Raw genomic sequence first — 14742 nt, forward strand, 5'->3', positions numbered from 1 at the left:
GCTTTATTCCCATCTGAGCTAGTAGAGAAGGTTTGATTTTCTTCTTTACAGTTTATTAAAACATCCCAAAGTAAGGGATATGCAATTTGGATTACCAGCATCCCAAATTCCTTAAGAGTGGCATTTCACTGTTGTTATGACACCCCTCGTCTTGCATTCTCTCTCTTTGAATGATTTTATGTATCAAATGTATATTATTCCTGTCATCAGACAACTGGCTCCTGAAGCCTGGGAGGCTTTTCAAGCTTTAAGCAAAATCCCTGCTCTGCTCTGTCCTGAGTCACAGGTAGGCTTCCAGAGTGCCCATCACCCCTGCACTGCAGGGGAGCCAGACCTGGGTACCCTCCTTTAGTCAGGGAGCTCAGCGGGTCCCCACTGTCAGCCTCCGCCTTCTCTACACCTGTTCTCACTCTGCACAGCATCCACCTTTGGGCGGACTGCTAAACACAAAGCAAATACAAACCAAGAGCCCATTCCCAAAACACTTGCCAAAATGATTCTATTTTCTTCCCTTTCTTGTTTCTTTTAGATCGTAGTTTACTCCTACCCTTGCGACCTCTAGTATTCCATTATGGTTACAGGTTTTCTAATCTCTTCCTAACAGCTTCCACTCAGCAGGGGGAAGGGACCACGTCACCGCCAGTGACATAGTGGTGAGCGCGCGGATGGTGAAGTGTTCTGCTTGCTCTGGGCCCTGCCGAGATCGCTCCTCACTCCTCATGAGGCCCAGCAGCAGCGACATGGACAGCAGCAGCAGCAGAAGCATTTGCAAGCATCCAATTAGAAGTTAGACACTCTACTAGGAAATTACATTCACCCAGCACCTGCCTAGAACCAAAGTCTTGTCTCAGCACTTCCCACACTAGCAGAGGGCAGTTTCCTCCATGGTGCGTAGCCATTTGGGGTGATGAGCAATTCTTCCCCAATCACCCCCCGAGACAGCTGGTGACTGTGGTAGCAATGGCACCACCTCAGTGTGCATGCCTATAAAAATGCGAGACTGAGGTACATGTCTAGGGCAGGGTTCACCGAGCTTGTCTGCTCTTGCCTATGTTGAGAGTCTCTCAAGGGACTGCTTAATCTCTACCCCTCTTCTTTAACAGTTTTCCAACAGAGAAGCTGAACATACTTCACCCAGCTGTTCAGTCATTATCTTTCTTCTCCCGTTTCAGAATAACTGTACTTGGCCATTGCAGTGTGTTTGCTGATTGCTCTACGTTCATACCAATCTCGCTCCAAGCTGGAGAAGTCAGTGGCAGTGGTAATGTGGACTGGGAGTGAAGTCCAAAGGCAGGTCACGAACTCATGTTTCTTGGATAGCCCTGGAAGGACTGAGAGAGGTTCCCATGAGATCAATATCCCTCCATGGCCAAAGGCATCCCAGAACTGGGGAGAGATGAGCCAAAGAGTGGTCAAGTGGCTACAGCCCTTCTTCTCTGAGGACAAGAGACTCTCTGGATACTAGGCCACAGGATTCTTTAAAAGCTGACATTTATGCAGATTGTGTGACTGCACTGCCACTTCTTAGCATCTCTGGACTAAGCAGATTATTATAGAGCAGAGAGAAAAAGTTTCAGGTTTCTATGTACAGTATAGCGCAATATCGTGTCTATGTGTTTTCTTAATCATTTCTATGGAATGGATTATTTAATGGCACAGTTATTTCAGGTCATCTGGCATCACCAATGAAACTGGACAAATGACTTTTATTGCTCATATATTGAAATCAATAAGGAAGGACCCCAGCTTATATGTCCACAACCATTCCAAAATATTGCTTCCATTAATGTAGTCAGGGAATCTCTGAACTGAAATGCCCAGAAATCTCTTCAGGACTCGGCCAATTCATCAAATCGTCCACCAAGTACAGAATCTATATGGCCAGACTGTCGCTCTCAGCGATTATTTTCTGTGATGCACCCTCACTTATTTTAGGGAACAGTTCATTTTTGAGAAACTTAGAGATAATAAGAGTCTTCCTTATTTGTGTTGTCTTATGCGCCAGAGTGTCTTTCTGTTTATCTTAATTTGGGGCATTGGTACTATTAAAAACATAGAAGTGTACACTTGAAACCTATATAATCTTATTAGCCAATGTCACCACAATAAATTTATTTTTAAATATGCTTATTTTGTTCTTATTTAACGGCTTTTCAAGACTTAAGAGTAACAATCATGTCTTTATTTCTTATGTTTTTAATTAACATAATATGTAATTATATCACAATTATATATTTATTTTTGATTTCTTTACTCTAATTAAATTCTACTTGGTCAATACTCTTTGGAAAAATGTAAGCCCAAGAATCACTTCTCTTGCTTTGGATTCTACGGTTCTATACATGTATCCTGATATTGTGCTGACTTAGTTCATTTAGTTATAGATTTATCAAGTAGTTCATGTTTATTTTAGAAAAACTGGAAAATTATGAAAGCATCATTATAAGTGCCTTTGTAAGAATATAGGGTCGACTCTTTGAAAAGAGAGACCCGGAATAACAGCAGTTTAAACAAGGTGGAAGTTAGTTATGCTGTCTTACAAGCAGCTCTGGGTGGGCGCTGCAGGCTCCTGCGGTCCCGTCCCCAGAGGGCTGTCAGTCATGCTCTGCGCTCATTGGATCTCACGTTCTTCCCAGTTGGCTACACTGACTATTGCCACGATGGCTTTTTTTTCTAAATCTTTTTAATTTTTTCAATTTGTTGGGGCCCGGGAGCCCGGCTTATTGATAGAGGTCATGGTTCAGGACATGACACCTCAGCTGGCTGCGCAGGCGCAGACCACGTCAGGTAGTAAGCATGACACAGCAAAAGCTTAGGACGCATGCGCCCCGCACTGTCTGGGGCACCGCCCACCGAGTATCCCCACGCACGTCTGTAAAGCCGCTGGCTGTAGTCAGCAAAGCTGCCGCTGCTGCAGGGTGTCCGCTCCGCGGGTTTTCTTTGCCTTGGGTATCTCACCCGATACCCCCCTCGCAACTCCTGGTCTCTGACAATATTTAATATTATTTTGTATTACTTCCAGGAACATAGCATATATTTTACATATATATAAGACAATCATATATTTTACAAAGTGTTCTTCCTGTTTCCAGTGCCCATCGTTATTACCATATTATTGACTGTGTTTCCTATGCTGTATTTGACATCCCCATGACTATTCTGTAACTTCCGGTGAGTAAGAGGAGAGGACAAAGTAAGAGGCTGGGTGGATTCCTCTTGAGGCAGTGTTCAAACATCACTTCCATTCCCAAATCACTGGACCGAAGTTGGCCACAGAGCAAAACCTTCCTGCAACGTTAGTCTGTACTTGAGTGACCATAGTCCTAGGTCAAATTCTTCCATCTTTTTTTTTTTTCAATCTTTATTGTTATATGTATTACAGATTTTCCTCATTTTTTTCCCCGTTGACCCCCTCCTCCCCTGTGCCGCCCCCCTCCCACCTTTTCCCATACTATTGTCTGTGTCCATTGGTTATGCATATAAGTTCCTTGGTTTATTTCTTTCCACCCCCCAACCCCTTTCCCTTTGAGGTTTGTCATTCTAGCAATGAATTTGTTCTTCTTAATCCTTTCACCTTTTTCACCCATTCCCCCAACCCCCATCCCATCTGGCAACCAACAAAATGTTCTCTGTATCTATGAGAATGTTTCTGTTCTGCCTGTTCATTTTGTTTGTAGATGCCATTGTCGATAGATATGTATTCATTGCCATTTTGTTTGTTCATACATTTTATCTTTTTCTTCAAAAAGACCCTTCATCATTTCATTTAATAATGGTTTGGTGGTGATGAACTCCTTTAACTTTTTCTTGTCTGGGAAACTCTCTATATGGCCATCAATTCTAAATGACAACTTTGCAGGATAGAGTAATCTTGGTTGTAGGTTCTTGCTTTTCATCACTCTGAATATTTCTTGCCACTCCCTTCTGGCCTGCAAAGTTTCTTTTGAGAAAGCAGCTGACAGCCTTATGGGAACTCCCTTGTAGGTAACTAACTGCTTTTCTCTTGCTGCTTTTAAGATTCTCTCTTTGTCTTGCACATTTTGCATTTTGATGATGATGTGTCTTGGTGTGGGCCTCTTGGGGTTCATCTTGTTTGGGACTCTCTGTGCTTCCTGGACGTGTATGTCTGTTTCCTTCGCCAAGTTATGAAAGTTTTCTGCCATTATTGTTTCAAACAGGTTTTCAATTTCTTGTTCTCTCTCTTCTCCTTCTGGCACCCCCAAGATGCAGATGTTGGCATGCTTGAAGTTGTCCCAGAGGTTCCTTATACTATCCTCATTTTTTTGGATTCCTTCTTTTTTTTGCTGTTCTGATTGGGTGTTTTTTGTTTCCTTATATTCCAAATCAATGGTTTGCTTCTTGGATTTACCTACTCTACTATTGAATCTGTGTAAATTATTCTTTATTTCAGTTAAAGCCTCCTTCATTTCTAACTGTGCATCCATCATTTCTGACTGGTCATTTTTTATGCTCTTGAGGCCCTCACTAAATTCACTGAGCATCCTTATAAGTAGTATTTTGAACTCAGCATCTGTTAGGTTGCTTATCTCCATTTCACTTAGTTCTTTTCTTGGGCTTTTGTTCTGTTCTTTCATTTGGGACTTGTTTCTTTGTCTCCTCATTTTGGCTGCCTCCCTGTGTTTGTTTCTGTGTATTACTTAACAAGAGTGATGGGGCTATCTGAGACCAGATGCTGCTTGTTTGAAAGAATTTAGGAACACCTGAAGCAGGCTCCAAGACAGGCCATGCCTATGGTTAAGCAACTGGCAACAGCTTGGGTGGGCCTGAAAGTTGGGTGGGGCAGGGCCTCAGGGAATCACCAGGGAGGAGCTACCAGCGTGAGCCAGGTTGCTGGAGTCTCAGATAAGCTGTGATGGATGCACAGTTAGAAACGAAGGAGGCTTTAACTGAAATAGAGAATAATTTACACAGATTCAATAGTGGAGTATGTAAATCCAAGAAGCAAACCATTGATTTGGAATATAAGGAAGCAACTGTCTGTTGCCCCAGGGAAGGGCTCACCAAAGGATCAAAGGCCTCTGACAGCACGTTTGTCCCAGAGAAAACCCCCTCTCCAGACCTCGCTCCAATGCCCAACAGCTCAGTTCTTCCCTGTATGTCTCTGGCACCCCTTGAGCTGCCTCCCCTCCAAGCTTAGAGAGAGTGAGTCTGATAGGTCCATGCGCGGGCCCCTTAAGAAGAGTTGCCTGGGGCTCCAGCTGCCTCAGCTTCCCTGAGCCTCAGTTCTTGCTGGTTTTTCCAGCCAGAAGTGATGGAGATTCTCTTCTTGGCACTGGATCCCTGAGCGAGGCGTCTGGTGTGGGACAGGGACCCCTCAGTCCTCAGGGAGGACCTTCCCAGCCGAGGTGTCCTCCTAATTTTTATCCGCCACACGTGGGTGTGGGACCAGCCCATCTGCCTCCACCCCTCCTACCAGTCTCGATGTGGCCGCTGCATTAATTCCGAAGTTGTAGGACTTCCATTCAGCTTGATTTCAGGCGGTTCTGAATGATGGTTGTTCTGTAGTTTAGTTGTGACTTTGATGTGGTTGTGGGAGGACACGATACCGTGTTTACCTACACCGCCATCTTGACCGGAAGTCCCAAATTCTTCCATCTTTGGAGGGCAGAAGATGATGTCTTAATATTTGCTGTTAATGTAGTTTATTTTCCTTCAGAAAATCTTTTCTCATTTTTTTGAATTAGAATGAATTGGAATTTACAGTTAGATTTTTTCCTCACCCAATATCAGATAAAGGACTTTCTCTTAGTTTTTATTTTTTTCTGCAACATGGTTAATGAATGTTTATTGTTTAATTTAGTGATTAAGTGGTAATTATTTAACGAATTATAGGGCATTTCATTTTTCAGGTTTATTTTACTTAAAATCATGAAAAGTAAACACCTTGACCTATTAATCCCTGTCTACTTTTATCCTTAGAATAGATGCATGGCAGATAAAATTCTAGAAAATTTTATGACTTTTTTAAATTTGATATTTTATTGTTGACACTATTGCAGATGTCCCCAATAATACCCCCTTTGCCCACCTCCACCCAGCCCCAACCTCCACCACCCTTGTCCCTCACCTGTTGTCTGTGTCCATGGGCTGTGCATATATGTTCTTTGGCTAATCTCTTCACCTTCTTTCATCCAGTGCATCCCACTTCCTCCCCTCTGACATCTGTCAGTCTGTTCCATGTATCCATGCCTCTGGTTCTATTTTGTTTGTTGGTTTCTTTTGTTCATCAGATGCCACATATTAGTGAGATCATATGGTATTTTTCTTTTTCTGACTAGCTTATTTTGCTTAACATAATAATCTCTAGGTCCCTCCATGCTGTCACAAAGGGTAAGAGTTCCTTCCTTTTTGCAATCTATTCTATTAGATTGTGTATTCTATTGTGTAAATTTACCACTGCTTTGTTATCCACTTTTCTACCAATGGGCACTTGGGCTGTTTCCAGAGCTTGGCTATGGTAAATAACTGTGTTATGAACACAGGGGTACATATATTCTTTCTGATTGTTGTTTCAGGATTCTTAGGATATATTCCTATGAGTGGGATCAGTGGGTCTAAAGGCAGTTACGTTTTAAATGTTTTGAGGAAATGGCATACTGCAGTGGCTACACCAATCTGCAGTCCCACCAACAGTGCATGAGGGTTCCCTTTTCTCCACATCTTCTCCAGCACTTGTTGTTTATTTATTGATAATAGTCATTCTGACAGGTGTGAGGTGATACCTCACTGTAGTTTTAGTTTGCATGTCCCTGATGATTAATGACTTTGAACAATTTTTTTAATGACTATTGGCCATCTATATGTTTTTGGAGAATGTCTATTCAGGCCTTTTGCCTGTTTTCTAATTGGATCGTTTTACTTTGTGGTGTTGAGTTGCATAAGTCCTTTATATATTTTAAAGATTAGCCCCTTTTTAAAGGAATCATTGGCGAGTATGTTCTTCCTTTTTTTTTATGGTTTGTTTTGGTATACAGAATCTTTTTAGTTTGATGTGGTTCTACGTGTTTATTTCCTGTGTTTTTCTCGTCTTCAGAGACATATTGGCAAAAATATTGTTCTGAGAGATGTCTGAGATTCTACCACCTCCATTTCCTTATAGGATTTTTATGGTTTTGAGTCTTACATTTAAGCCTTTTACCCATTTGGAGTTTATTCTTGTATGTGGTGTAAGTTGGTGGTCTAGTTGCATTTTTTTCATGTACCTGTCCAATTTCCCCAACACTATTTATTGAAGAAACTGTCTTTACTCCATTGTATGCTCTTGCCTACTTTGTCAAATATTAATTGACCATAAAAGTGTGGGTTGATTTCTGGGCTGTCGGTTCTGTTTCATTGATCTATAAGCCTGTTTTTGGGCCAGTACCAGGCTGTTTGATTACAGTAGCTTTGTAGTATAACCTGATACCTGGTATTGTAATCCTTCTGACTTTGTTTTTTCTTAAGGTTGCTGATGGTATTCAGAGTCTCTTTTGATTCAATATACATTTTTGAAATATTTGCTCTAGATCTGTGAAATATACCACTGGTATATTAATAGGAACTGTGTTGAACATATAGATTGCTTTGGGTAGTATGGACATTTTAATGATGAATGTAATTCTTCCAATCCATGAACATGGTATATGCTTCCACTTGTTTGCATCTTTCTCTATTTTTTTTTCAATGTCCTATACTTTTCCTAGTACAGGTCTTTTACCTCCTTAGTTAAGTTTATTTCTAGGCACCTTACATTTTTGTTGGAATAGTAAATAGAATTGTTGTCTTAGTTTCTATTTCTGAGAGTTTACTATTGGTATATAAAAATGCCACTGATTTCTTAATATTAATTTTTTATCCTGTTATTATGCCAAATTCATTCATTAGATCTAGTGGTTTTTCGGTGGAGTCTTTAGTGTTTTCTATGTACAATATCATGTCATTTGTAAATAATGACAGTTTTACTTCCTCCTTTCCAATTTGGTTGCTTTTTATTTCTTCTTATTTAATTGCTGTGGCCAGACTCCCAGTACCATGTTAAATAAGAAAGCTTAGAGCAGACATCCTGTCTTGTTCCTGATCTGAAGGGAAACACTCATAATTTTTGTCCATTAAATATGACATTGGCTGTGAGATTTTTATAAATGACCTTTATTATGTTTATCTATGATCGCTCTATTTTTACCATTGTGAGTTTCTATCATAAATGGGTATTGAATTTTGTCAAATGCCTTTACTACATATATTAATGTGATCATGGAATTTTATCTTTCATTTTTTTAATGTGATGAATCACATTTATTGATTTGCAGATACTATACCAGCCTTGCATCCCCAAAATAAACCTATCTTGGTCATAATGTATGATCTTTCTAGTGTATTGCTAGGTTCAATTTGCTAATATTTTATTGAGGATTTTAGTTTCTATGTTCATCAAGGATATTGACCTATAATTTTCTTTTTGTTTAGTGTCTTTACCTGGTTTTGGAATTAGGATAATACTGGCCTTATAAAAATAGTTTGAAGTCTTCCCACTTCTTGAATGTTTTGGAATAGTTTGAAGAGGATAGGTATTCATTTTTCTTTAAATGTTTGGTAAAATTTGCCTATGAAGCCATTTGGTCTAGGACTTTTACTTGCTGGGAGTTTTGCCTTTTATTACTCCTTCAATTTTATTACTTGTTATCAATGTATAAAGTTTTTTTTTTATTCTTCCTGACTCAGTTTTGGAAGAGTATGCTTCTAAGTATTTGTTCATTGTGCCCAGGTTGCCCAAATTGTTGGCATATAGTTGTTCATAGTATTTTCTTATAATCCTTTGTATTTCTGTTATGTCTGTTGTAACTTTGCCTCTTTCATTTCTGATTTTATTTACTTGGGTCCTCTCTCTCTTTGTTTTTTTTATCCTCACTCGAGGACATTTTTCCTTTTTTTTTTTTTTATTCAGATAGAGCAGGAGGGAGAGAGAGGAAGAGAGAGAGAGAAACATTGACGTGAAAGAGACACATCGAGTGGTTGCCACCCACAGGACCCAACCAGGGCCGGGGACAAACTGCAACCGAGGTACATGCCCTTAGCGGGAAGCGAACCCGGGCCTCTCAGGACCACAGGTCGTCGCTCTAACCGCTGAGCCAAACCAGCCAGAGCTCTTTTTTTCTTGATAAGTCTGGCTAAAGTTTAATCAATCTTGTTTATCTTTTCAAAAAAACCAACTCTTGGTCTTATTGATCTTTTATATTGTTTTTGTAGAGTCTATGTCCATTATTTATGCTCCGATCTTTATTATTTCCTTTCTTCTGCTTACTCTGGGCAATTCTTGTTTTTCTTTTGCTAGTTCTTTTTGATATAGGGTTAGATTGTTTAGTTGAAAATTTTCTTGGTTTTTGAGCTAGGCCTGCAATGCTATGAAGCTCCCTCTCAGGTCTGCTTTTGTTGTGTCCCATAGATTTTCAGGGTTTGTGTGTTCAAGTTCATTTATTTCCAGGTAATTCTTTATTTCTCCCTTGATAAAATCCATTCTTGGTAATCCATTCATTGTTTAATAACATTTTATTTAGACTACATATGTTTGAAATTTTTTGGGAATTTTTTATTGCAGTTGATTTCTAGTTTCAGAGTATTGTGATCTTAGAAGATGCTTGATGTGATTTCAATCTTCTTGAATCTGTTAAGACTTATTTTGTGTCCTTTCATGTGGTCTGTCTTTGAGAAGGTGACATGTGCACTTGAGAAGAATGTATATTCTGCTGCTTCAGGATGAAATGTTCTGTAAACATTAATTAAATCCATCTGATCCAGTGTGTCATTTAAGGTTACTATTTTCTTGTTGACATTTTTTGTCTGGAAGATCTATCCCCTGATGATAGTGGAGTATTAAAGTCCTCCACTCTTTTTCTGCCCTTCTTTCCTTCAAAGTACACCAAGAGTTTATATATACATATACATGTTGGTGCTCCTGTATTGGGTGCATATGGCTATGTTTACAATGGCTATGCCCTCTTGTTGGTTTGATCCTGTTTGTATTATGTAGTGGCCTTCTTTGTCTCTTGTTAAGGCCTTTGTTTTGAAATCTGTTTGTTTGCTTCTTTCCATTTCCATGGAATATTTTATTTCTATCCTTTCACTTTTAGTCTTTGTGAATCTGTTGTTCTGAGGTGCATCTCTTTTAGACAACATATATATGGGTTATGTTTTCTTATTTATTCAGCTACCTTATGTATTTTGATTGGAGCATATAATCCATTTAAATTTAAGGTTATTATTGATAGGTGTTTATTGCCATTTTTTTTTTCTTTATACTTATGTGCCTCTCTTTATATATTTTTCTCTTTTTCTTAAAACAGTCCCTTTAGCATTTCTTGAAATGATGGTTTGGTGGTAATGAATTTCTTTAGCCTTTTGTTGTTGTTGTTTGGGAAGCTCTTTATTTCACCTTCAATTTTAAATGAAAATCAATGGGAAGATATCCACAAATGAGGATTTAAAAAAAAAAAAAAGAATTGGAAAGGAAAATGGTAAAAATGAATAGAGAAAAAAATTATGAAATGCAAAAATAGGAGAGAAAGAAGAAAAATATAAGTAAATAAAAAAGAAGAGAAAGAAAAAAAATAGAATAAAAAAAGAAAAGAAATATGAAGGAACAAAGAGAGAAAAAATAACAGCAATAAAGAAGAAAACATAGCCCTGGTCGGTGTGACTCAGTTGGTTGAGGGTTGTCCCATGCAGTGGGAGGTCACTGGCTGATTCCCAGTCAGGCCACAAGCCTGGGTTGCACTGTGGGCTGAGGCTCAGTAAGGGGTGTGTAGGAGGCAGCCAATTGATGGTTCTCACTTACCAATGCTTCTTTCTTCCTCTCCCTTCCTCTCTCTCTATCTCAAATCAATAAAAACACATTTTTAACAATAAATAAATAAATAAACAAACAAAATAATGATAAATAAGAAACAAAGTGGAGTTCCTCTGGCAGAGTTTAGTGCTTGTTGGGATCTCCTGTTAGATCCTGTTCTGACATTGATGAGTGGTTCGTGGGCTGGATCCCAGAATATGCTGGCCGATGTCAGAAGCTGTTCACATTTGCCTGTTGACAACCTGTTAGAAGCTTCACGTGATTCACACTTTGGTTCCCCTGGGCTTGGTTGTGCTTAGATGGGCCAACCTGCACGCCAAGGCGGGGTCTTTGGCAGCACGGGGCCCAGGAGCAGGTCAGCAGACTTCCCCGGGGCACCGGGGATCTGCCTCTGCCTGCCCGCCAGCTGCCACACTAGTCACTGAAAATGCTGTTTCTAAGACGGCCTCTGGCAGAATCGGGAGATGGGGCCTCTGGATCTCCTGGGAGGGGGAGGTGCCCTTCAGACCTCAGGGAAGATGCTGGATGTGTCCTCCTGTCCGGGAACCCACACCTGAGTGTTCCAGAATAGGACGTGACCTAGCAGGGCGGAGCCCCTGTGGGCAGGCCGGGAGCCAGCTGGAAGGGGACTTGCTGTAGCTCTCGGGGGGAGCCCAGGGAGGTTCCCAGGGACCTGAGGGAACCGCCCTACCCGAAGCCAGTGGCGGAAGCCCCCGAGACTGCACAGACTAGGACTGGCCTCTGCCGGAGCGTCCCCAGCAGGGCTCTGCGCTTGCGCTGCAGGGTGGGGACAGGGGTGCGGGGAGGGGGGCACTGCCTGCGTTGGAGGGGCTGGCGCCTGGAGAGATGGGGTCCCCGGTGACTGAGCACAGGGGTCCTGGCAGCCGCCCTCCGGCCTCCCCAGGGCCTCCCAGTTGGCTCTCCGGGCACCGCAGTCCACCGCCCTCCCTGCCCCAAAGCCCAGGTGAGCGGCTCTGAACAAACCTCGTGCTCCGGCCTTTACAGCAGCCCTGCCGCCTGTCCCCGGAGCGCTCAGGGCGGCTGCTCCCAGGGCTGGGCTGGGGCCTTTACAGCAGCCCTGCCGTCTGTCCCCGGAGCGCTCAGGGTGGCTGCTCCCAGGGCCGGGCTGGGGCTGGGGCCTTTACAGCAGCCCTGCCGCCTGTCCCCGGAGCGCTCGGGGCGGCTGCTCCCAGGGCCGGGCTGGGGCCTTTACAGCAGCCCTGCCGCCTGTCCCTGGAGCGCTCAGGGCGGCTGCTCCCAGGGCTGGGCTGGGGCCTTTACAGCAGCCCTGCCGTCTGTCCCCGGAGCGCTCAGGGTGGCTGCTCCCAGGGCCGGGCTGGGGCTGGGGCCTTTACAGCAGCCCTGCCGCCTGTCCCCGGAGCGCTCGGGGCGGCTGCTCCCAGGGCCGGGCTGGGGCCTTTACAGCAGCCCTGCCGCCTGTCCCCGGAGCGCTCGGGGCGGCTGCTCCCAGTGCTGGGCTGGGGCCGGGGCCTTTACAGCAGCCCTGCCGCCTGTCCCCGGAGCGCTCGGGGCGGCTGCTCCCAGGGCTGTGCTGGGGCCTTTACAGCAGCCCTGCCGCCTGTCCCCGGAGCGCTCGGGGCGGCTGCTCCCAGGGCCGGGCTGGGGCCTTTACAGCAGCCCTGCCGCCTGTCCCCGGAGCGCTCGGGTGGCTGCTCCCAGGGCCGGGCTGGGGCCTTTACAGCAGCCCTGCCGCCTGTCCCCGGAGCGCTCGGGGCGGCTGCTCCCAGGGCCGGGCTGGGGCCTTTACAGCAGCCCTGCCGCCTGTCCCCGGAGCGCTCGGGGCGGCTGCTCCCAGGGCCGGGCTGGGGCCTTTACAGCAGCCCTGCCGCCTGTCCCCGGAGCGCTCGGGGTGGCTGCTCCCAGGGCTGTGCTGGGGCCTTTACAGCAGCCCTGCCGCCTGTCCCCGGAGCGCTCGGGTGGCTGCTCCCAGGGCCGGGCTGGGGCCTTTACAGCAGCCCTGCCGCCTGTCCCCGGAGCGCTCAGGGTGGCTGCTCCCAGGGCTGTGCTGGGGCCTTTACAGCAGCCCTGCCGCCTGTCCCCGGAGCGCTCAGGGTGGCTGCTCCCAGGGCTGTGCTGGGGCCTTTACAGCAGCCCTGCCGCCTGTCCCCGGAGCGCTCGGGTGGCTGCTCCCAGGGCCGGGCTGGGGCCTTTACAGCAGCCCTGCCGCCTGTCCCCGGAGCGCTCAGGGTGGCTGCTCCCAGGGCTGTGCTGGGGCCTTTACAGCAGCCCTGCCGCCTGTCCCCGGAGCGCTCGGGTGGCTGCTCCCAGGGCCGGGCTGGAGCTGGGGCCTTTACAGCAGCCCTGCCGCCTGTCCCCGGAGCGCTCAGGGTGGCTGCTCCCAGGGCTGTGCTGGGGCCTTTACAGCAGCCCTGCCGCCTGTCCCCGGAGCGCTCGGGGTGGCTGCTCCCAGGGCTGTGCTGGGGCCTTTACAGCAGCCCTGCCGCCTGTCCCCGGAGCGCTCGGGTGGCTGCTCCCAGGGCCGGGCTGGGGCCTTTACAGCAGCCCTGCCGCCTGTCCCCGGAGCGCTCAGGGTGGCTGCTCCCAGGGCTGTGCTGGGGCCGTTACAGCAGCCCTGCCGCCTGTCCCCGGAGCGCTCGGGTGGCTGCTCCCAGGGCCGGGCTGGAGCTGGGGCCTTTACAGCAGCCCTGCCGCCTGTCCCCGGAGCGCTCGGGTGGCTGCTCCCAGGGCCGGGCTGGAGCTGGGGCCCAGCCTGTCCGCCCTCACTCCTCTGGCAGGAGACCCCGCCTCTGCAGCCCAGACGGCGCTGCAACCTGGGCCCGCTGCCCCTGGAGCCAACAGCCCCTCCAGACCCCCTTCCCGCCGGTCTGGGGGGTTTCTGCCCCGGATCTGCAGCTGGTCAGTCAGGGTGACTGCTCCCGTTTAGCTGCATTTCCAGCCCGGCTCCGGGAGGTGGTCTGAGGGAAATCCCCGCCCCACTGCCATCTTGAAACCTGGTCTACATGAGTTTTTAAAAAGAGAATTTTTGTTTATTTAAAAAGGATTTTCTCTCTAGAGAAGTTGTATCGATTTGTATTTATACCTTAACTGCATACATTTTTTTCACTGTCTACTATTGAGACATAAAGTCTCTTTGATAAAAATACCCTAGCCTATTTTGAGTTAAAAAATATATATCTTGACCGAAAAATGGCGGCGGAGTGAACGGAGCTACACAGACCGTCTCCCAGAACCAAACTGGAATTACAACTATAACACAGACAAATCAACGGGAAAAGCAACAGAAAAGCAGCTTGGAGGACCATACACCGAGGGACACTGACTCCATCCCGGTAGGCTTGCGAAGGCGCAAGACGGGGCTGGGAGCCCACGGTCGGCAGCTCGGCAGCGGCCTCAGCTGGGAGCAGTGCCCTCGGGTCACACTCCCAGGCGGCCCCACAGCGCAGCCGGGACAGAGGCTGAAACAGCCACAGCCACTCACCTTGGGCTCCGGCAGAGGGAGGGCAGACTGGACTGGAGCTGCGTCGGGACACTCGGGGTTTGGAGGGCGCTCAGAGCTTTGGCTGAGTGCAGCCACTCAGGACGGTGGCCACATTGCTCCTTCCCAGGGCTCTGAGGAGAGGCAGCAGCCCCTCCCTCGGAGATCCAACCCCACCCTGTGGGCCATTGAAGTGCTAATTGAAGCTCACTAACAACCAGCATCTGCCCCACCCTCATGAAAGCCCCTTGGCTGAGCACCAGAGGGAGTTTTTCAATCAACTGACAACCCAAAACTCATCAATTAACCAAGACTTCTAGCCTCAAGGCAAAAAGCTAGAGGATAACAGTACGTTTCCTGGGCTGGCAACTTGAACCAGGAAAGTAAGACTTGACAGTGGTGTTCAACGTGGGTCCTCCCTCGCTCATCTAAACACAGGAGA

Source organism: Molossus molossus, unplaced genomic scaffold (genome assembly GCF_014108415.1).
Source record: "Molossus molossus isolate mMolMol1 unplaced genomic scaffold, mMolMol1.p scaffold_m16_p_15, whole genome shotgun sequence".
Classification (NCBI taxonomy): domain Eukaryota; kingdom Metazoa; phylum Chordata; class Mammalia; order Chiroptera; family Molossidae; genus Molossus; species Molossus molossus.